The 20,841-nt window shown below is 42.4% G+C and overlaps 1 protein-coding gene across 6 annotated transcripts in view; it reads left to right on the top strand.

Moving 5' to 3' along the window:
- Nucleotides 1–7,853: 7,853 nt before the first annotated feature.
- HIPK3 (homeodomain interacting protein kinase 3) overlaps nucleotides 7,854–20,841 on the top strand; it is a 102,215-nt gene continuing 89,227 nt past the window's right edge. For 2 of the 6 annotated variants that reach the window (XM_061610526.1, XM_061610522.1), the window contains exon 1: nucleotides 7,948–8,633. The gene's annotated coding sequence lies outside the window, so the exon portion shown is untranslated. The other 4 variants (XM_061610521.1, XM_061610525.1, XM_061610523.1 and 1 more) reach the window with 4 other exon arrangements.

The raw sequence follows: 20,841 nt of genomic DNA, 5'->3' as shown, positions 1-20,841 counted from the left end.
ATCAAAATCAGGATGACTGGCATTGTATTTGTAAATCCTAAAAAATCTTTGTAGGAATGGATATGATGATAGCAAATTAAGCATGGGAAGGCAGTGGCAGAGATATCCCAACCTTCTATTTTTGTTTTTTGTCTACCTGAAAACAAACTTGTAGCACCAGTTTCAAAACAGTTACTTCAGGGAAGCATGAATTTTCTTGTAAACCAAACCTGATTAACATTAGTCTGAAGCTGTGTGTTCTTTCCAAAATTCCTGTTTTGAAAATAAAGAAGCATAAATGGTTTCTAGTGGGTTGTTATTTTCATTTCTAATGGATAAAAAAACACCTTAGGAGCTATTTTCTGACTTAGTTGATATTTACCAAGCTTCCTGCCAGCCTATAAATGTACGCAAGTGAACATGGTTACTCATTAGCTTTCTTTAGAAAATGAGGGGTAATAATCACTTGGCAAACTAGTTCCAGTTTGCTATTTTAAATGAACAGGAATAACAAAGGAGGTTTTTTCCTAGACTTCTTAAGAGCTGTTGTTTGGAAAGGTATGATGCTATATGAATTTTAAAATGGTTACATTATTTGCTACACACTTGTGCAAATCTCCCATTGGGCAAGAACCTAGCTGGATCAAGTCCTGTTGAGAGAAGGAATAGCGGTGTAGGAAGTGGTTTATGGGTATAAAAACAGAGTGATGCAATATTCTAATGTTTTGCTCTGTGCTGCACAGGGTGTACATTAACAGAGGAGCTTTAGATACCACAGCTTGGATTCAGAGAAGAGTGAGGTAAACAAGCTTTTGCACTCCCTCTTTTCAGTAGCAGCTTCCTCAACTCCCAAAGGACTATGCGTGCATGTACATGCAAATACTTTTTCTGGATTCAACTCGCATGCTGTAGGATCTTTCTCTGAAAAGTGCACTCTGATCACTTTTTAACCACCTTCAAGTCCACTTCACACACAAATAGTATTCTGGCACAAGAACTGCTTATAGCAGTCCTGCATACACATAAACTGCTGAGTACACAAAGTGATAGACATGCATGAAGGATTATCATGCATTACAACTTTCTCAGACGAATCATAACATAGTAACTGGTTGGGTTTTTGGGATTTGTTGACATATAAAGAGGCCCTGACTGAGCATATTATGTAAATAGATTACTTAATTGCATTAGGTGATCAAGGGTATATATGTTTGAATGTGTAATACGTAATCTTGATTTATGTGCCCTGAGCTGGATAAAACTGAATTTTTGGTTTAGGTGTTTGTACAGTAGTTGGCGTTTTAGCAGCTGGAACACCTACCTTATTAGAGGTGTTCTCCAGTTAATAGTGTCTGTGGAAGAACAGTGTAGTATAAAAAAACTTGAGGCTCACACAGACATATATATGGTACCATGATATGAATGTAAGATCTGCTCTGCAGGATCAGACTTAAGGTGCATCTTATGCAATATCGTATTCACTAATAGGCAAAAAACCTTGCAGTTTAAGAATGTATCTATAGCCCACAGATATTTCTATCAAACTTGAAAAAGCAGGGAAATTGGGCAGCTATAGTGAATGCACCAGGGGAGCAGGAGACCTGACCTCCTCTCTGAGATATTATACTGCCCTACAAATTTGTCAAAATGCAAACAAAATTTGGGCTGGTCTTTCACAGGCCAATCCACTTTCTGTTTAGCTTGGAAGAATTTGGTCACATGTGCCTCTGAGCAATTGCCCTGCTTTTTAAAGTTTGATAGAAATATCTGTGGGCTATAGGTACATCTTAAACTGCAAGTTTTTTTTGCCCATTAGTGAATTTCCCTACTTTTTAATCCGGGAGGTAAGAAATGGGATCCTGTGTAAATTTGCTGAGAATGGATTGATCATTTGCATGCTTATTGAGTTGAGTGGGATTTACTCCCCTGCAATCATGCTTAGGATAGGTGAAACTGACCACAGGGGATGGGGAGGGGAGGAGGGCGAAGGGAGCAGGCAGGAGGGGGAGGAGGAGGGTAGGTTTGATCATTTGCATGTTTATTGAGTTCAGTGGGATTTACTCCCATGCAATCACGCTTTGGATAGGTAAAACTGACCATGGGGAGGGAAGAGGAGGAACAGGGAAGAGGGGAGGAGAGGAAGAAGGGAGGAGGAAGGAAGAGGGGAAGGAGGGGAAAGGCAGGTCTGATCATTTGCATGAGGTCAATGGAATTTACTCCTGTGCAATCATGGCTAGGATAGGTAAAACTGACCATGGGGCAGGAGAAGGGGGAAGGGAGAGTAGAGACCCAAAGAAAGGGGAGAGGGGAGCAGAAGGAGGGGGAGGGGGAAGGATGGGATTGGAAGGGGAGGGGGAGGGGGGAAGGAAGGGGGAGGGAAAGGGCAAAAGGGAGGTGATGGGGAGGAGGAGGAGGAGGGGAGGGCAGGTTTGATCATTTGCATGTTTATTGAGTTCAATGGGATTTACTCCCATGCAGTCATGCTTGAAAATGAAATGGACTGCCTTCAAGTCAATTCCGACTTGTGGTGATCCTATGAATAGGGTTTTCTTGGTAAGTGGTATTCAGAAATGGTTTACCATTGCCTTCCTCTGAGGCTGAGAGGCAATGACTGGCCCAAGGTCACCCAGTGAGGTTCATGGCTGTGTGGGGATTTGAACCCTGGTCTCCCAGGTCTTAGTCCTAGGATAGGTAAAACTGACCATGGGGAAGGTGGGAGGGAGGAGGGTAGGTAAGGGGAAGGAGGAGGAGGAGGGGGAAGGAGGAGATTGGAAGGGGATGGGGAGGGAGGGGTGAAGGAAGGGAAAGGGGCAAGAGGGAGGGGATAGGAGGGAAGAGGAGGGGAGGGCAGATTTGATCATTTGCATGCTTTTTGAGTTCAGTGGGATTTGCTCCTGTGCGATCATGCTTAGGATAGGGGAGGGGAGGGGAGGAGGAGGGCAGGAAGAGGAGGAGAGGGAAAGAGATTGGGAGGGTGGAAAACAAAAGGAAAACATTGTGAACAGTATCATTCTTTTTCTGTGTTTTCCCCACCTTTTTATTCTACAGCAGGTACATATAGCCTCCCACCCAAATTTAAACCAAAGCTGTCCCTGGCCACATCCACACCAGACTGTTATTTCACTTTAGGTGGTCATGGCTTCTCCCAAAGAATCCTGGGAAGTGTAGTTAGTGAAAGGTGCTGAGAGTTGCCCTGTTCCACTCACAGAGCTTCAGTCAGAGCAGCTGACTGTTAAACCAGTCTGGCCACTTGAGCTCTTGTCAGGGGAATAGGAGTCTTCTCTCAGCAACCTTCACAAACTACACTTCCCAGGATTCTCTGGGGGAAGCCATGACTGTCTCATGTAAAATCAAAGTCTGATGTGGGTATGGCCCCCTGATTAGGCAAGTCCAGCAGCTGTGAGTGTGGCTTTTCGAACACTGATAGTTCATTCTTACTGAGCATGCTCGACATCATTCAGTTCAACGCTAAATAATTAAAAATCAGCCAGGCATTTTTTTTAACTTTTAAACTGCAGAATATGAAGGTCAGAGTATGGGGCAAGGTCAGTATTAGGATTACAGGTACTCTGTGAACATGGCTGATTTTTAATGAATTTCAACAGATTGTGAGAACTCTGACAGAAAAAAGTCCAAAAGGACTCTGTGTTTCTTTCCTCTTTTTATACTTTGAACTCTCTATTCTCTCTGACTGTTTTGTATATCACCATGAAAATTTAAAGGGTTGTTAAGCAAGCGTTTCTGAGTTCAGGACTGTTTTATAAGGTTTTGTTTTGAAATTGAGTCATTGAGTGGTAAGCAGCAGTAACGCAGCCGAAGCTCTGCTCACGGCCGGAGTTCGATTCCAACGGAAGGAGGAAGTCAAATCTCCGGTAAAAGGGGTCGAGGTCCACTCAGCCTTCCATCCATCCGTGGTCGGTAAAATGAGTACCCGGCATATGCTGGGGGGGGGGTAAAGAAAGGCTGGGGAAGGAACTGGCAATCCCACCCCATATATACGGTCTGCCTAGTAAACATCGCAAGGCGTCACCCTAAGAGTCGGAAACAACTCGCACTACAAGTGCAGGGACACCTTTACCTTTTTTAAAGTTGATTACCAAAAGGGAATCTCCAAGTTTCTGTGATTTGTGAGGTCTGCTGTTGCTGAAGGTCTCGGAGAAGACTTAGATGGTTGTTGACTAGACTCGTGATTCTTATTTTACATGCATAATGTTAATTAAATTATGACCAAAGGTAAAGGTTTTCAGAAATGGGCATTTTTCTTCAAAAGGCAGCAGCTAGCGAAAATGCCATGGTGAAAGGAAAGACAACCAATTTCTCAATCAAACATGTGTTTTCAGGAATTATGATGGAGTCATTCACCTCAAAGCAGAAAGTAGGAAACATTGCACAAAGAGTGCTTCAGAATGTAAGGTGTCAAATAAAATTGTAAAAGTAAGGGATCTTTCAAGGAGATGAGCTAAAATGGAGAGGTTCCTAATCAGGGATTTCTCTAAAAATCAAAGACCTCCAGCAGCTCGTTTAACTGGAAACTGCCAAAAACAAGGACTCTGGAGAGCTAATTCCTTGCACTGTCTCTGTATGTTATGCAATAGGTAAGTAATTTGGCTTCTCTGTCCTTCAGTCCTTCCTCTCAACCGCATTTATGTGTTAAAAACCTCTATTGGGTAAATGAAGTTCCTACTTGTTAGACAGGTGGAACTTTTATCTGGGATGCTGAGCAGCTGGCTGAGAGGCAAGACATGGGTAGGGCACAGTGAAGCATGGAGCTTTTGTGAAGCATGGAACTTTTTTTTAGTTTAGCATGTCAAGAAGCTGTTGGAGATAGAGCCGGCCCTACCATGCAGTAGGATGAAGCAATTTGCTTTAGACAGCATCAGTAGGAGAATAGTGCATCAGGACATTTTAAAGTTTTGACCCTAACAGGGGAGAAGGGTGAAGTCAATGGGGCTCTGCTTCAGGTAGTCCCAGAGAGGTTTGCCAGGTGCCTCCCTTATTGTGTTTCCCTGAACAACTTGGGTCCAGGATACCTCAAGGCCTATCTGAGCCCTTATATTCCAGCCCGATCACTAAGATCATCCGGATAAGTGCTGTTTGTTGTATCCTGTGTTGTCCCCTGGCCTCAGCCAGAAGTTGAGTATTTGCTGGCCCCATGCTTTGGAACACTCTTCCAGCAGAGATTTGGCACGGCATCCTTGGTTTTGACTTCCAGGCATCTCTTGAAGACTTTTGCTGACAGGCTTATTATACAGTCACGAGAGTGGCTGTATACTATAGCCAGTGTAGATTTTTAACATTCCACAATTTTAAATTGAAAATACCCCCCATGCCATTCTGATGCTTCCCATAAGCTCATTTCAAAACAAAACTTTACAAAAATATGCTCAGAGGCACGTTACCAAATTCTCCCAAGCTACACAGCAAGTGGATTGGACTGTGAAAGACCAACCCAAATGGTGTTTGCATTTTGACAAATTTGTAGGGTAGTACAATATCTCAGAGAGGTCAGGTCTCCTGCTCCCCTGGTGCGTTCACTATAGCTGCCCAATTTCCCTGCTTTTTAAAGTTTGATAGAAATATCTGTGAGCGATAGGTACATTCTTAAACCGCAAGGTTTTTTTGCCTATTAATGAATTCAGTTTAAACTTTTACTGAGCAGTCAGTCATCTTAATGATTGCTCTGTACTACTTTTACAGTTTTTTTACAGCTATAGTGAATGCACCAGGGGGAGCAGGAGACCTGAACTCCTCTCTGAGATATTGGACTCCTTACAAATTGGTCAAAATGCAAACACCATTTGGGTTGGTCTTTCACAGTCCAATCCACTTCCTGTGTAGCTTGGAAGAATTTGGTAAATTCACTATAGCTGCCCAATTTCCCTGCTTTTTAAAGTTTGATAGACTAGCTGTGGGCTATAGGTATGTTCTTAAACCGCAAGGTTTTTTGCCTATTAGTGAATATATATATATGTTTTCTCTCTCTCCCCCACCCCTAGTTTAGTTACACCAATACACCAGTATCCAGTTATGGAGATGAAACATTATTATGAGATGAATAAATGAATAAATGTAATTAAATATGAAATACGTATCCTCAGAATGTAGATACCTGATTAATCAACATGACAAGGGTATATTAAAATATTACAATTGGCAAAACATTCCAAACTCCATCCAGGCAGCAACAGAGCATGATGGAGCAGCATAGCTACCATTGCATCTGTAGCACTGTTGCTTATGCCAGCTGGAGTGGAAGGTAAAAGTCCGCTGTAGGCTTCACCAACCTGGAGCTGATATGCAGTTGAGCCTGAATTGATGTCATCAAGTGATGGAACCAGACTTTGGGGCTTTCTGTAGGCTGCTGCTTGTAGGAAGCCCCACCAGTGGGACTTCCACCAGCCCACACTTTCAGAGGAACAGGGAGTTAGCATCACGCCACTGATGGAGGTAAACAAAGCTGTTCTGGGATGGGTGGTGGGAGACCCCTGAGACACAAGCCCACCACAGTTGAGGGGTCTGGTATGCATCCTTAAAAAAAAAAATCAACAACTTAAAAACTTTTTCAGAGTTTAATATTTGGTGTTTCTGTCAGGCAAAAAATAAAAACTAACTGTAAATCTTGTATAACTGCCAGATAATTATTGTCTGTATAGGATAATTTAAGATTTCTGGGTTTGGTGGGCCCCCTTGTACTGCACAGCCTGCACAACTTATATGGCCATTACTGATGTGAATGGGAACCCAGCTTTTTAGCTTTCTTTTTGTACCACTGGGCGGAAGATTTCTACTTCCAAACTTCATCATGGACTGGAATGGAGACGGTCTTGAATACTTTTTTCCTGTTGGTTATGTGAGGCAGTCATGCCAAATAATAAACTTAATAGAACTTCAATCGATCAATCAATCAATAGCTCCAATGTGAATATTTCCTATGCAAATGAGGAACAAGCTTTTACATGTAGATGGAAGCAAGAACCGCTTTCAGCCTGCAGTATAAAACCTCTCTGAGAGGACCATTTGTAAATGCACAGTCTGGCCAGTGGAAGATTCACAGGTTTATTACAGACCTGGAAATGTATAAATGTGCAAAACGTTTGACAACGGTATGCATTTTGAGACTGGTTTTGCCTTGGAGGTGCAATTCCAGGCACACTTCCATGGAAGCAAGTCCTACTGAACTCATCAGGACTTTCTTCTGAGCAAGGGTGTACAGAGGATTAGGCAGGCTACAGGTGTCATGTCTGAAAACATCGTCCAGTTTTCTGAATGTAATGGCGCTTGCCTTTATTTTTTTAAAAAAATTTTTAATTAACCTTCTTGGCATTCATTTTCGCCTGCAGCGATGTTCTGTGAGAATGCCAAGCAGGGCCCTGCCAGTGAGGGGACGGACACATTTCTTTCCCAGAGCAAGAGGCGGGTTTAGAGGTCTTATTTCAGCCAAGAGGCAAGCAGGAACCAGCCGGTGGCGCTACAACTGCGGAAGAGGGCGGACCGTCTATTCTCGTCAGAAGGGCCCGCAGGCTGGGAACGAAACAGAGACATGTCGGAGCGGGGCTGAGGTTTCCTCACAGCTTCAGGGGTGAGGTGGGCGGCGGCAGCAGGACTACGACGGAGGCAGCAGTAGTCGCTGCCCCTAGGCCCCGCCACTGGAGCAGGGAGAACTGCCGCCGAAGTGGGCGGCGACGGAGGAAGTGGCGGCTGCGGCGGAGGCTGGAGTGGCGGCGGCAGGCTGGATCCCTCCCTGGGAAGATGAGGCGGAGGCCTGGGGAGCTGAGCGGGCTGAGCTGGGGCGCTTTCCTCTCAGCCGCCAGGACAAGATGGCAGCGGCCGAGGAGGCGGCGGCAGCAGCAGCAGCCAGAGGCTGAGCCCGGCCTAGGAGGCGCCTCCTTATAGTAGCGTTCCGGTCATGTCGAGGGCTGCTGCTGCTGCGACGGGGACTGTAGCGCTGCCCGATCTGTGAAGGTGAGAGACTGGGAGGAGGAAGGCAAATCGAGTGACCGACAGACCCTCCCTTCCCTCTGTGTGGGTCGGGCGCAGCTGATTCGCTTGTCGTCCCCTCCCCAACAGTATGTTTTGGGAGTTGCTGTGAACAAAATTGAGGGGCTGAACAAGATTTAAAAAAACACACCAAGCCTAGGGGGCTTTGTAACACCTCTCCAACCCCAAATTCCAGTCTTTCCCTTGGATGCCCTCCTCAATACCCTTGTCTTCGACATAAGGAACTAGAAGCGCCCTGATCCTTGGCTGTAGGGCTAATCCTGGAGGATCTGTTTGGAAAAGCGAGGTAGATTAGGTATTCTCGTCGCCAACTGCTCCCTTTCTGGAATAAGGGTTTGTTTTGCTTTTTTCCAGGAGTGGAAAAGAGAACCCGACCCTTAGGCATGTTTTCTCGGAAGTAGTCCCTTTTGGGACTTACTTCCAAAGAATTGTGCGTGGATTGCAGCCTGAAGGGGACTGACTATAATTCCTGGGTCTTACTCGCCGTTAGAGACTGAGGGCTATAAAAAGCCTGCCTTCTCTATCAGGTCTGAGCGCTGGGATATAAGAAATAATGGGAGAGTATCTGCGAGCATGTGCAAACTACTCCTTAAGTTATGAATCGAACAACCACAACCGATCTCCGTGCATCTGCGACTAGGAGGAGAGGTTGCAAGGTAAGAGGGTATGATTTCCAAGGTCGGGTTGAGCGCACTGCTTTTCTACAAATCTTGTTGCCTGACGGGGCTTAACCATCGCATATTTTCCTTCATCTGATGAAGTTGATGTCTTGGGGAAGATGACTTGCCGTTTATTTTATAGATGGATAGACCTTCATTTTCTGAAGTTTTCCCTCTGTTGTCTTTTTCCGGTAGAAATGGACAAAGTTGGATTAGGAAGATAGCGAGGCTTGTTGCCACCAACAGATTTGAGAGCAAAACAGATTAGGATATAAATAGTTCAGCCCCATTTCATAGAATCTCGTCCATTCTTGCTTTTTCTGTTCTTTTCCTTTGGCAACCAGAAATTTCCCTTTTGTGTGTTTGTCTCCCCCCCCCCCCCATTGCACTTTTGCTGGATGAGCCTGTTCGGGCTCTGTAACACTAGCCTTCAGGATCTCTGTATATGAAAGAAGAAATGTGACACGACTGCTCCGCTTGCAATTTGCTAGGGCAGCAAGAAGGCGTGGTTGTAGGCTACTCTTGTTACAAGGGATTATTGCTTCCCTTTGGGACTCGGAGGTAATTCGCAACGGTAGTTTTGGGAAAGTAATGTCTATTTCCATGTCAGAGGGGGGAAAGGCTAACTTAAAATGGTATGTGGAGTGATCATTTGGTACTGGCAATAATTCAGATCTGACGCGGCTTAAAGTTGATATAGAATGTAGTAATAATAACTAACTACAATAATAGTTTAGTCCTTGATTTCTTTTAAGTGAAATACTGGTGTTTGTGTTTTCCCTTTCATATTGCCTATATTTTGTTCACTATGAAAAGAGGTATTGTGAAATGATACATTATCCAGCATTTTGGTTTGTAGTTTTTTGTTGCTTGGTGACAAACGTCGATATTTATTTGGACACGAACCTTGTGGAGTTAAGGTATATTGCTTTTAAATTTTTATTTATAGTTGATTTGGTAAGTGTTAATGGTATGACTTCTGTTTCAGGATTTCAGTGCTTTTAATATAGGAGTTTGGATTACTAATAACTTGTAACATTTTCAAGAAAATTAACAGGGCAGTCCTAATCATGACTACTCAGAAGTCAGTCCTATTGAATTCAGTGGGGCATGCTTCTGAGTAAGTGGGTTTAGGATTGTACCCTAACATACTGGGACATTTAAAATTCTTTTTTCTCTCTAAGCACACTCATCTGAATTTAACTGTGGAGAAATATTTTGTGGATATTTTATAGGCTAAAAATGTTGCGTTCTCTTGGTTAGAGATGTTGGTGTCTTATTCTCTTGTGCCTTGTGAAACCAGATACTTGGATATGCATGTAGCTAATTTTGTAAATGCACTTATATTAAGCCATGACTATGCACTAAGTGCTATATAAAGTGTACTCTTAAATCATTGGCTCTTTGTTCTGTGGTGTTCATGTCTCGTTTTTTAAACCCTTAACAAATCTAGAACAATGATTTTAGATGTTGACTGTGCACTTTTCTTGATTAAATAGACTGTTGGAATTATATTTATTTTGGAAATAAAACCTTGAAATCTGTTTTATAGGCTTCTTAGTAAACTAGTTAAAAAGTTGTGATGCTGTTGTCTTTCTATTAGTAGGACAGTTATGATGCTGTATAAACTACAGTTCTTAAGCCATAAGAAGTCTTATTGTTTGTTTGAATTTCAGTTCCATATACATGTCAAGTAGTCATATTTTTCTGATAGCTTCTTGCTTGTTGGAGAACTTACATAAATGAATAGTAACTCAGTAGTATTAATGTCAGACAGCTTCTCTGTAATGCTAGTGTCTAATACTAATGTGTCATCAAGCAAAAAGATTAAGAAGCAAGTAAATAGGTCAGGGCTCTAGTATGGGGAAGTGCCATGAGTTTGTGAATGAGCCATGCTCTTTTAAAAGGTAATGATTCCATTGAAAAAGACTACATTGGTCACACATACTTGACATATTCAACAGTTTTATTATGCATAAGTATGTGTTAAACTGCATCACCTATATTATGTCCTATAAATAAGAAATCTATTCTGTGCAGTTTAATTTAGAATAACCGGGCAGCTCTATACTTGCCTACTTAAAAGTAAGTTCTGTGAGGCTTACTTTCATGTAAATGGGTATTGCAACCTAATGTTTATTTTTAATGTTGGAAAGCTTCTCAGATTGTGTATTCTTGTTTTGATGTTGTAAATATTAGTGGACAATAATATATTTTTAAAGTTAAAATAGATTTTGGATGCTAACTAATGGCATAGATAAGGACAGTAAGTGATAGTTTAAAAGTCAGAGACAATTTCAGAGTGGTATCTGAATAAGTTGTACTTGGAGCAAACCCATTGAAAACAATGGACTTAAATTAGTCCATTGATTTTAGAGGGATTACCCTGGCTATGACTTTGTCCAGGGCTGGGGAACTGAATTAAGGCCTGGGGGCCAAATGCAACCCTCCAACTCTTTCTATCCAGCTCTTGGGACTCTCCCCAGGCTACACCTTCCCCCAGGTTATGCTGTGTTACCAGGCCACACCCCTCACTGATCCTGCTTCATGCCATCCTTAAGTGCTTTTGCCTGGTTGAAATGTGTCCTTTAACTGTGATAATGCCTGTTGCTTTCCTGGATGGAGGACAAGGAGGGGTGTGTGCATATGTAAAACCTCTTAACTCCTGTGTAGCTGGAGTGTAGTTTACTGTACAAAGGGAAGAGTTACATCTGATGCTATGTGTATTTTTCCCTCTAGCCCCACCCACTCCTGGCATGCTGCCCTCAGAAGATTGCCCATGAGGGAATACTGTAGGGCCCCACTCATAAGACAGGTTAGGGGCCAGACCGTCACCTAAAAGCGAAAACCGCTGAAAAATGGAACATTGATCAGGTGTAGCGCAGGGAGCTCCAGCTAACAGTGCTTGGCCCCTGAAGCTCCCTGCACAACTGATTGATGTCCCACTTTTCTGTGCATCGCCTTCTCCGCTCACTCGCTCGCTTACCCTCCCTCATTAGAATGGGGGAGTAGTGCTGCGGATTGCAGAGAGGGAGCTGCCCGCCCACCCACTCCTGCTCGCTTGCCCTCTGCTGGCTCCCTGGCTCGTCCCCCCTTGCCCGCTCGCCCTCCCCCCTGCCTGCTCGCTCACCCTCCACCAGTTCCCTCACTCGCCCCCCTTGCCCGCTCGCCCTCCCTCCTGCCTGCTCACTCGCTCACCCTCCACCGGCTCCCTCGCTTGTCCCCCCTTGCCCTTCCACCCCCCACTTGCTCGTTCACTCAGTTGCTTACCTTAAAATCTTAGAGTGTTGGCTCACTGACAATAAAATGGCGCCCGATGCCCTCCTCAGACTCAGCTGCTGAGCTCATCGTCAGAGCTTGGAAATGTTCCTTGTTTGAACTACAACTCCCATCAGCCCAACTGTAGTTTTAAAAAGAAATGTTTCCAAGCTCTGACGACGCACTCAGGGTGTGGGGCGCCATCAATTTGTGGACTCAGCGTCTCTCTTTTCCAAGCTCTTTGCGTCATGCCACAAAATCGCCGCAAAAATGGAACAAGCCGAACATATGGAACATGGATACAGTTCAAAACCGCCGCATTAGTGAAGTGCCAAGAAGCGAAGCGCCGGAAAGCGGGGCCCTACTGTACAGCCTTTTGACTGAAAAAAGTTCCCCGCTGCTGACTTTGGCAGACATGGTTAGGGTTGTGCTATTCTGTGATACGACCTAGAATCCTTAGTTAGTAGGAATTTCTGACACAGATATGTTATTAATGTTTGTTTGAATTTGAGGAAGGCTAAGTAATAAATGATTTCCCTTATTTTTTCTTGTTCTTTAAGCAATAATTTGTAACACTCTTGTGCTTTAATGATAGTCACTTGCTTGGTATTTTTCTCCCTGTTAACTGTATGAATTACTGTAAGTTGTAGGGAAGTGATTTTCTACCTTTTTCATCTCACGGCACACTGACAAGGTGCTAAAATTGTCAAGGCACACCATCAGTTTTTTAAGATTGTGTTTAAAGTTCAATAATTAAAATTTTAATTGTGTTATTTTTTAAAAAAACAAATCAGTGGGAAATCTGTGCTTGGTGATTTTTCATGATGTCCCTTGTCCGAGGGCGGATGGTTGACAAGAATAGCCTCAAGTCCTCCTCCAGTGTTTGAAGCCGCGACCTGTTCTTGCTCTTCATTGTGTTCATAGCAGAGAAACCAGCCTCACACAGATAAGATGTTGAGAAAGGAAGAAGTGCTTTAATCGCCATCTTTGTGATGATGGGGTATTCCTCTCGGAGAGACCACCAGAATGAGGCCATATCTGTTGATGAGTGTTTCTGTCAGCTCATCTTCTTCTGCAACAGTTAATTCTGCTGACTCGCACGCACTTAACACAAATGGATCTCTCACCCAGTCCAAGGAAGATACATCGTGACGGGAAATACTTTTCAATGTTTTTACTCAGCAGTGACAAACTTTATAGAATTAAATCAACAAGATTTTTGTCCAGTCTGCAACTTTTTGTCAGTTCAAACATTTCAACTTTGTTCTCTTTTTTGATTCTGGCTCCCCACCGTGTTAGTTTTTCCTTAAAGGAGATAACTTTGTCAGTACAAGTAAGAATATTTTCATTCTTTCCCTGCATACTCTAGTTAAGAGTGTTCAAAGCCTGGAAAATGTCAGCTAGGAATGCAACTTTATTGCACCAGGTCTCATCACTAAGCAGGTCAGCCGGCTCAGACTCTTCTGACGTAAAAAAAGTTAGAAGCTCTTCCCTCAGTTCATACAACCTTGAAAGCACCTGCCCCCGATATCGCCATCTCATTTCCGTGTGCAGTAGAAGTTGTGTGTGAGCAGCTTCCATGGCAGAACACTGTGCTGAAAACAACCTCGATTTTAATGGCCTACTCTTGATGTAGTTAACTATTTTGATCGTCTCAGCCAGTACTTTTTGGAGTTCAGGTAGTACTGATTTTGAAATGAGGGCCTCGCTGTGCAGGAAACAGTGTGTAAAAACAATGCCAGGGTTCTTTTGTTTGGCCAGTGCAACGGATCCTCTTAGGCTTCCCGACACAGAGGGAGCACCATCTGTGCAGATGCTGATGCATGATTTCCATGACAAATCGTGAGAATTGAAATAGATGTTGACAACATCAAAAATGTCTTGACCTCTTGTTTCTGGAAGTGATTTGCAAAATAACAATTGTTCAATGATGTCTCCATTAAAAACAACCCTGCCGAATGCTAGGAGTTGAGCTTTTCCAGTGATGTCAGTTGACTTGTCCAACTGGATAGCAAAGAAATCGGCTTCTTTAATGTTAGCTATCTCTTGTGACTCAATGTTTTGAGACATGTCCTGTATACGCCGACTAACAGAGTTATCTGACACGGGGATTTTCAAGATCTCTTTTTCATAAGTTTCGCCAAACATAATATTTACAATTTTACAGCATGCTGGTAAAATTACTGACTCAGCAATTGTATGAGATTTCATCTTTTTTTGCCACGATTTCAGCAATGGCATATCTTGCTTCTTGAGCTTTGTCAGAAATAGTTGTGATTTTGGTAAATTGTTTAGCCTGACGTGTTTGATCAGCTATAACCCTTTTAAAATAATCAATTGGTTTCTCACATAAATGTGAGTGCTTTGTGTGAAGGTGTCTTTTCAGCTTACTTGGAACCACAGCTTGGTTTGCCAGTTTCTCACCGCAAACAACACACTTAGGACGTGGCACTTCTTCTCCCGATGAAATGAATCCGAAGGACAAATAGTCTTCATTATACTGGTGCACGACAGTTTTAGAACTAACACTGACGGTACTATGTGCGTTACTACCTGAACCAGTGCCAGCCACACCTGATTCATTGTCATCGTCCAACTTACGTTTCTTAATTAAAAATCTATCCATGTCTAATAAGTCCTGGAAAAAAAATTAAGAACTAAATTCAGAAATAACAAAATAACTAAAACAAAATGGAAATAACAAACTATCTTGACATTTTTGACAGTCTGGTAGTTTGAGACTTTTCTCATGCAGCAACACCCCAAGAAAGCTGAGGTTTTATGCAAAAAGGACTGACAAACGTATAAACCAGGCCAAGACCACCTAGCAAAGACCACCTACTAAATTGTTATTTATTTTAACTGATTTTAATACAGTACTGTGTTTTTATTCTGTTGTAACAATATATTATTGTAACCCTGGATATGAAATCCTAATTATAATAATAATAATAATAATAATAATAATAATAATAATAATAATAATGGCAACAAGAGTAGATGCACAAAGATTAGTAAAGCCCTGTAATTTACCCTAGAATAGACATTGGCAGATTAGCTAACAGCACAGAGTCTGAGCTGTGTGTATGGGAGGAAGGGTGGGGAAACCGCGTGAACTCCTCGTGACACCCCCCCATATGAATCTACTCGACTGGACAATAACACACATTGAAGTAGTCATCCATATCAACTATGGGAGGTGGGGAGAGAACTTCACATTCCACCATTCATAAGGCTACGCTCATCAGCTGTGTGCGATCTAATTTTAGGCGGGAGGTTTGAATCCCCTGCTCTTCGGGGATTCAAACCTCCCGCCTGAAATTAGATCGCGCACAGCTGATGGGTGGATGGCAGGACAAGGAAGCCACTCAGGCACGCAGCTGAAGAGTCTCTTCCCCCATCCCCACAAACAACTGACTGACTGACCAGCCGCCGAAGTTCTCGAAGATGGAGCTCTTGCCTGCGCTCTGACTGCCCACCATGGCAATTTGCGGCAGGTCGAGGTGGCAACTCTGTCCGATAGAGCTGAATGCATCCCATAACAATGACCTAAGGGGGGCAGATCCGCTTCCTCTCACAGCCTGGGGCAGCAACCACCAAACTTCCCCCTCGGATTCTCCTCATCAGGCGTCAGCGATGCCCCGCCCCACTTTCCACCCTGCCCTTATGTGTCAATTGCTATCATTATTGCTCAACACAACCGCCATTTGCTAAAGTGAAATTTTTTTAAGGGACATTCACGCGTGAGCAAACTCCCGTGGCACACCTGCGGACTATTGGTGGCACACCGGTTGAAAATCGCTGTTGTAGGGTATATGGGCTGAATTAGTAATTTTACCCAAACCTGTTTTTCTGTGCTCCCCCTCTCCTAAGCCATAGATTAAATACCTTAACTAGGGACTAGAAAAATGTCTCTGGGCCCAAACTAATACCCTGAGAGGTGCTGCCCTAGCATCATAATCCCGGAGGCAGAGTGACACATGATCAAGGTGATTTAAATTGCTAAGCAAAAACATCAGTTTAAACAACTTATTTAAAGCGTTTAGTCTTCTAATTCATGTTTCCTGAACATTCCTGAATATTAACAGATTTTAATTGTTACAGCTACCAAGAAGTTATAACTAAATAGCTCTTTTATACTATATTGGAGACTAATCTTTGAGACTAATCACAACCAGAATCTTGGAAGTCCACATTCTTTATTGTGCTACAGAATTGAAATCTACTTAGACTGGGATGTAGTTGTGACTTTAAGGGTTTCTTTTTGGCACTTTTTTTGCACATGTAGGGACACTAAGGAAGATCACATATTTGAATGCTAAGCACCTAGAACTTTATTTCATTATATTTATAAATACATCCATCATATTGATCCCAGGGCAGATTACAACTAAATGTATACCTAAAGCAAGCAGGCAAGCACCACATAAAATACATTAAACAAACTTCATTTTATTTATTATATTTGTATCCTGGCCTTCCTGTCAAAGAAGCCCAGGGCATCACCCTTTACAGAGATAAAAAAGGTAAAGGTGTCCCCGCACTTGTAGTGCGAGTCGTTTCCGACTCTTAGGGTGATGTCTTGTGACGTTTACTAGGCAGACCGTATATATGGGGTGGGATTGCCAGTTCCGTTCCCCGGGCTTTCTTTACCCCCCAGCTTATGCTGGGTACTCATTTTACCGACCACGGATGGCTGGACTGCTGAGTGGACCTCGACCCCTTTTACAGAGATAAGGGCTGATAGATATTGGGCAAAACAATTGAGTTGTGTGTGTGTGTGCATTTATTCATTCATTCTTGGTGTTCTCTTAAAAGGCTGTGTCAGAGCCTCCCTAAACTGCTTTCACATGCTTGGGGTGGGAGGGAGTGTTACTAGGACTGACCAAGGGCTCCAAAGTATCCCTGATATCCTGCCTTACATATACAGCAGATTATAGCTTGCTGAGCTACTACTCTTGCAAAGAAGTCTGCAGAAGTTATCAGCCTGTCAGTCTTTCCACTCACTCATAGGAAGGTTCATCGCTGAGAGCCTGAAAAGGAAATGAGAGCTTGGAAAGGAAATAAATAAATAAATATCATCATTTACACAGATTTCTTTGTCCAGTTGCCTGGAGACAGTTCTTACTTGTGTGTTTAGTGGTGGCTATTTAGAATCCTGTTACACATTACTGCTGTTTCTTGTCTTGTAATATCAGGCATGGCTTCTTGTGTTGTCTTCAGTATTCTTTCCCCTTGTATATTAAGAAACGATTATGTCACTCTATCTTTTCATGACCAAGTCAAGAATTATTATTATTATTTTATTTATTAAATTTATATACCGCCCGACTAGCAATAGCTCTCTGGGCGGTGAACATAAAATAGTATAAAAATACAATGAATAACAAAATAATATTAAAATACAATCAACAATACAATAAACATTATTAAAATTAGATCAATGTAACTTAAAATGCTTCAGAGAATAGGAAGGTTTTGACCTGGCGCCGGAAGGAAAGCAGAGTCGGCGCCAGGCGTACTTCCTCAGGGAGACTGTTCCATAGTTCGGGGGCCACCACTGAGAAGGCCCTAGATCTTGTCATCACCCTCCGGGCCTCCCTGTGAGTTGGAACCCGGAGGAGGGCCTTCGTAGCAGAACGTAGTGCACGGGCCGGTTCATTATTATTTTCCAAGTAATAGTTCAGTGCAATGTTTCTGGTTAACGGAACCTAAAATAGCATTGACTAGTGGTGCCTCAGCATTATGCTCCTGATTTTCTTCAGTTTTTATAACACAGTTTGGATTTTGGTATAATTTTGGAGGATTTGATTGCCTTTTTTGTTGTTTTTGATTCCCTGATTATTTGGAAGTTGTAATCTGTGTTAGAATAAATTTGTAAGGATTAAAATGAAACAAAGCATAGCTACACAAATGCTTGAGTATAGCCCATATGCTGGAAATTGCTTGCACTTATGTTTTGTAACTTTGCTTCCCAATCGCTGTTGCATTTGCAATTTTCAGAAGGGCACCAGTTACTGGAATGTGCCTGAAATATAAGTATTCTGTAGGTTGAGTTATGAGAATCTTAAATTGAGCAGTGCAAGTGCCAGCTAGCTATATAGGCATTCTTATTTATTTTAAGTATGCAGCTATTTTAGAAGTGGTAATGTTAATGGTTCTTTTGCTGTCATTTTTGCCAAACTGAAACGTACAGGTTTCCTTTCCTGTCATAATGAAACTTGCAAGATAGGTTTGTGCAACTAAAAGCCAAGAAAAAATCCTATGGTCCTTAGTTAAAATTAATCCTCTGAATACATGGAGTTCTGTTTGGTTGGGGAAATGATTCTATTTCTATTTGGAAATGATTTTGGAATCAAAAAGATTGTCTGGGGACGGGGCGGGGAAGTACCCTCGCTGGGTCACTGCCTTACTGGCAGCTAGTAGGCTTGCTCTGTCTTTATTGCAGCATGATGGCATTGTATCAATAGGTTGCTGTAAAAATCAGGCAGAGGTCTTTTGACATAACATGTGATGCTCTCAGCTTTGAGGACAGTGTTGTGCTTTAGTTTATGTGGGATTATAGCTTGGCTGTCTGGTGCAGTCTTAATTGATCCTCTTCATGAGTCCTTCCATCTTCTGGAGCACTTTAAAACACCTTTCTACCAGTAACAGTTTGTTTGGATTATTTAATCTGCTTAATGTGTGCCTGTGGGCAAGACAAACTTGGGAAAATTAGGCAAATGTTCTCAGTTTATGTTCTCACACATTAGGGTGTGCCAGAAAAGTTGTGAAATCTTTGAAATAAACTAAGTTTCAGTAAGAAAAGTGAAGTAGGAATGTTTTTAGAAAATAAAAGACAGATGGGGTGGGGGCTAGAGGAAAAGATTAAGTGTCTGCACAGACCTGATGATCCTTAACATGCACGTTAATATATCTGCTTGCATTGGTGGCATAATGTTGTGTTTTGCTGTGAGGTACTGGCACAGCAGCTGAGGTACCCCATTCTCTAGCCTCGTTCTTTCTTGGCAAAGCAAGTATTTGAATTCTCATAGATCTATTAAAGGCACAGTTATTTGCATGAAGATCTGCCTCCTGCCTATTGGCTTGGAAAAAGCAGTAAAAATTTGTGTGTCTATATGTGTTTAAATATGCTTTACTCCCAACATTAAAGGCATGCAGTTAAGCATGTGTTTGTTGCTTGGAATTGATGTTCTTTAGCTTGCCTTAAATTGCTTCGCCTGCAGCAAACGTGGAAGCAGGCCTAGACTAGAGAGTCTCTCTGAAGAATTCTGGTGGGTTTTTTTTGCTGAATTGTAGAAAATCAATTTTGTTAACAGGCATGTCTCTTCTGTTTGTGGTATATTTACAAAAATAAGTAGATAAGTGAACAAGTTAGGTTGCTTTTCTGAATTTATTTTAACAGCTTTAAAACGATTCCATTATTAAGGCTATCAAGGAGGAATGGGAAATATTTTTCTTAATTAATACTTCAGAGAATTGTGGATTGGAAACTTACTAGGTTAAATATCAGTTGCCATCTTCAACAAACTTACAAGCTTATGTTGGATCTGAGGATGAAATGAGATGTTAACTTGTTCTGTCACTATGTGTTCCATTGATGAGCCAGAGTGCTATTTAAGTGTGTTATGTCTGTTATTCTCAAAGTTCCCCTTTTGAGGGGCTGGGGTATTTAGGAGCCATAGTATTATACAATAGGCATGTGTAACAGTGCCACAATTTTTTTTTAAAAGGAAAAATAGACATACGAATTTACAATTGGGAGCTGAGGAATGTCAGGATAGAGGGACTATTTAGCTCCTATTTAGCTGCTGTTCTGCTCAAAATTGTGCCTCCTACCTGTGAGTAGGGATGGGGTTCGCTGCATGGTGCCGATCTGCTTGCATTTTGATAGTCTCTTGTTTCTTTACCAGTCCGTCCTTTTTTTGTTTTCGCTTTGTCTGGCGCTTGCTGATTCGATCAGCTGTGAGCGTTTTTGGGTGATTTGATCCACAAGTAGTTTTTTGGGGTTGCAAAAATTATGTAATCGTTTTTGTAGATACTTATGTAAAAGACAGCGTTCCATGTAGTTTTTTGGTGACAGAGAAAAACATTGTGTAATTTTTAGGTTGCTTTATGATCTGGTTTAAGCAATGAATTCCAGGTTTATTTAAATCATTTAAAAATTCTCACACTTAGGGCACCAGGAGCTGTGCCAATGATTGAACATCAACAAAGGGTCTCGCAAGGGGTGTCAATAGAAAGTTAAAAAACACAGTCTGAGAGTGTGGGAGAGGCACAGGCAGATGATGGCGGCACCCCACCGCAACACAGACACTATCTGTTACTGTCAGTCACACAGTGGCGCGCGCGCGCACACACACACACACACACACACACACACACACACACACACACACACACACACACACACACACACACACAACATTTAGCACAGAGAGAGTGAGAGGGAGACAGTCAAGACAGCAGCAACGAAAGAGGGGTGGGGGCAAGGCGGGTAGTGTGGGCCAGTCTCATCATTGTAATTTTCCCACTCAAGAGATTCAAAATGCTGTGAGATACCTTGTTTGAAAAACATGACATTGCAGGATAATTTGATAATTAATATTGAAGACATATATAGCCAATTTTTTTGCATTATATTGCAATAACGATTTCCCCCCCGTAATGTATAATGGACAAATGGAAATCCTGTGGTTGACATGACATCTTAATTACGAAAAAAAATACATAAAATAGGGGGAGGATTTCAGGGGGGGAAATGTTGCCGACTACAGTTGTGGCTACAAAATCCATGCCGATTACAGCCATGGCCCGCCACAAGAGATCGGTGCCTCTCTGAAGTGATAGCGAACTAGCGAATTCAGTTGGGATCTGGTACCAGATTTGATTTTGTTGGATATTTCCCCCCATCCCTACCTGTGAGTTCTGAATTTTTTCATCTGTA

This window comes from Rhineura floridana, chromosome 2 (genome assembly GCF_030035675.1).
Source record: "Rhineura floridana isolate rRhiFlo1 chromosome 2, rRhiFlo1.hap2, whole genome shotgun sequence".
In the NCBI taxonomy this organism is placed as follows: domain Eukaryota; kingdom Metazoa; phylum Chordata; class Lepidosauria; order Squamata; family Rhineuridae; genus Rhineura; species Rhineura floridana.
The sequence above is the reverse complement of the archived record's forward strand: the minus strand, read 5'-3'. Positions and strand labels throughout refer to the sequence as shown.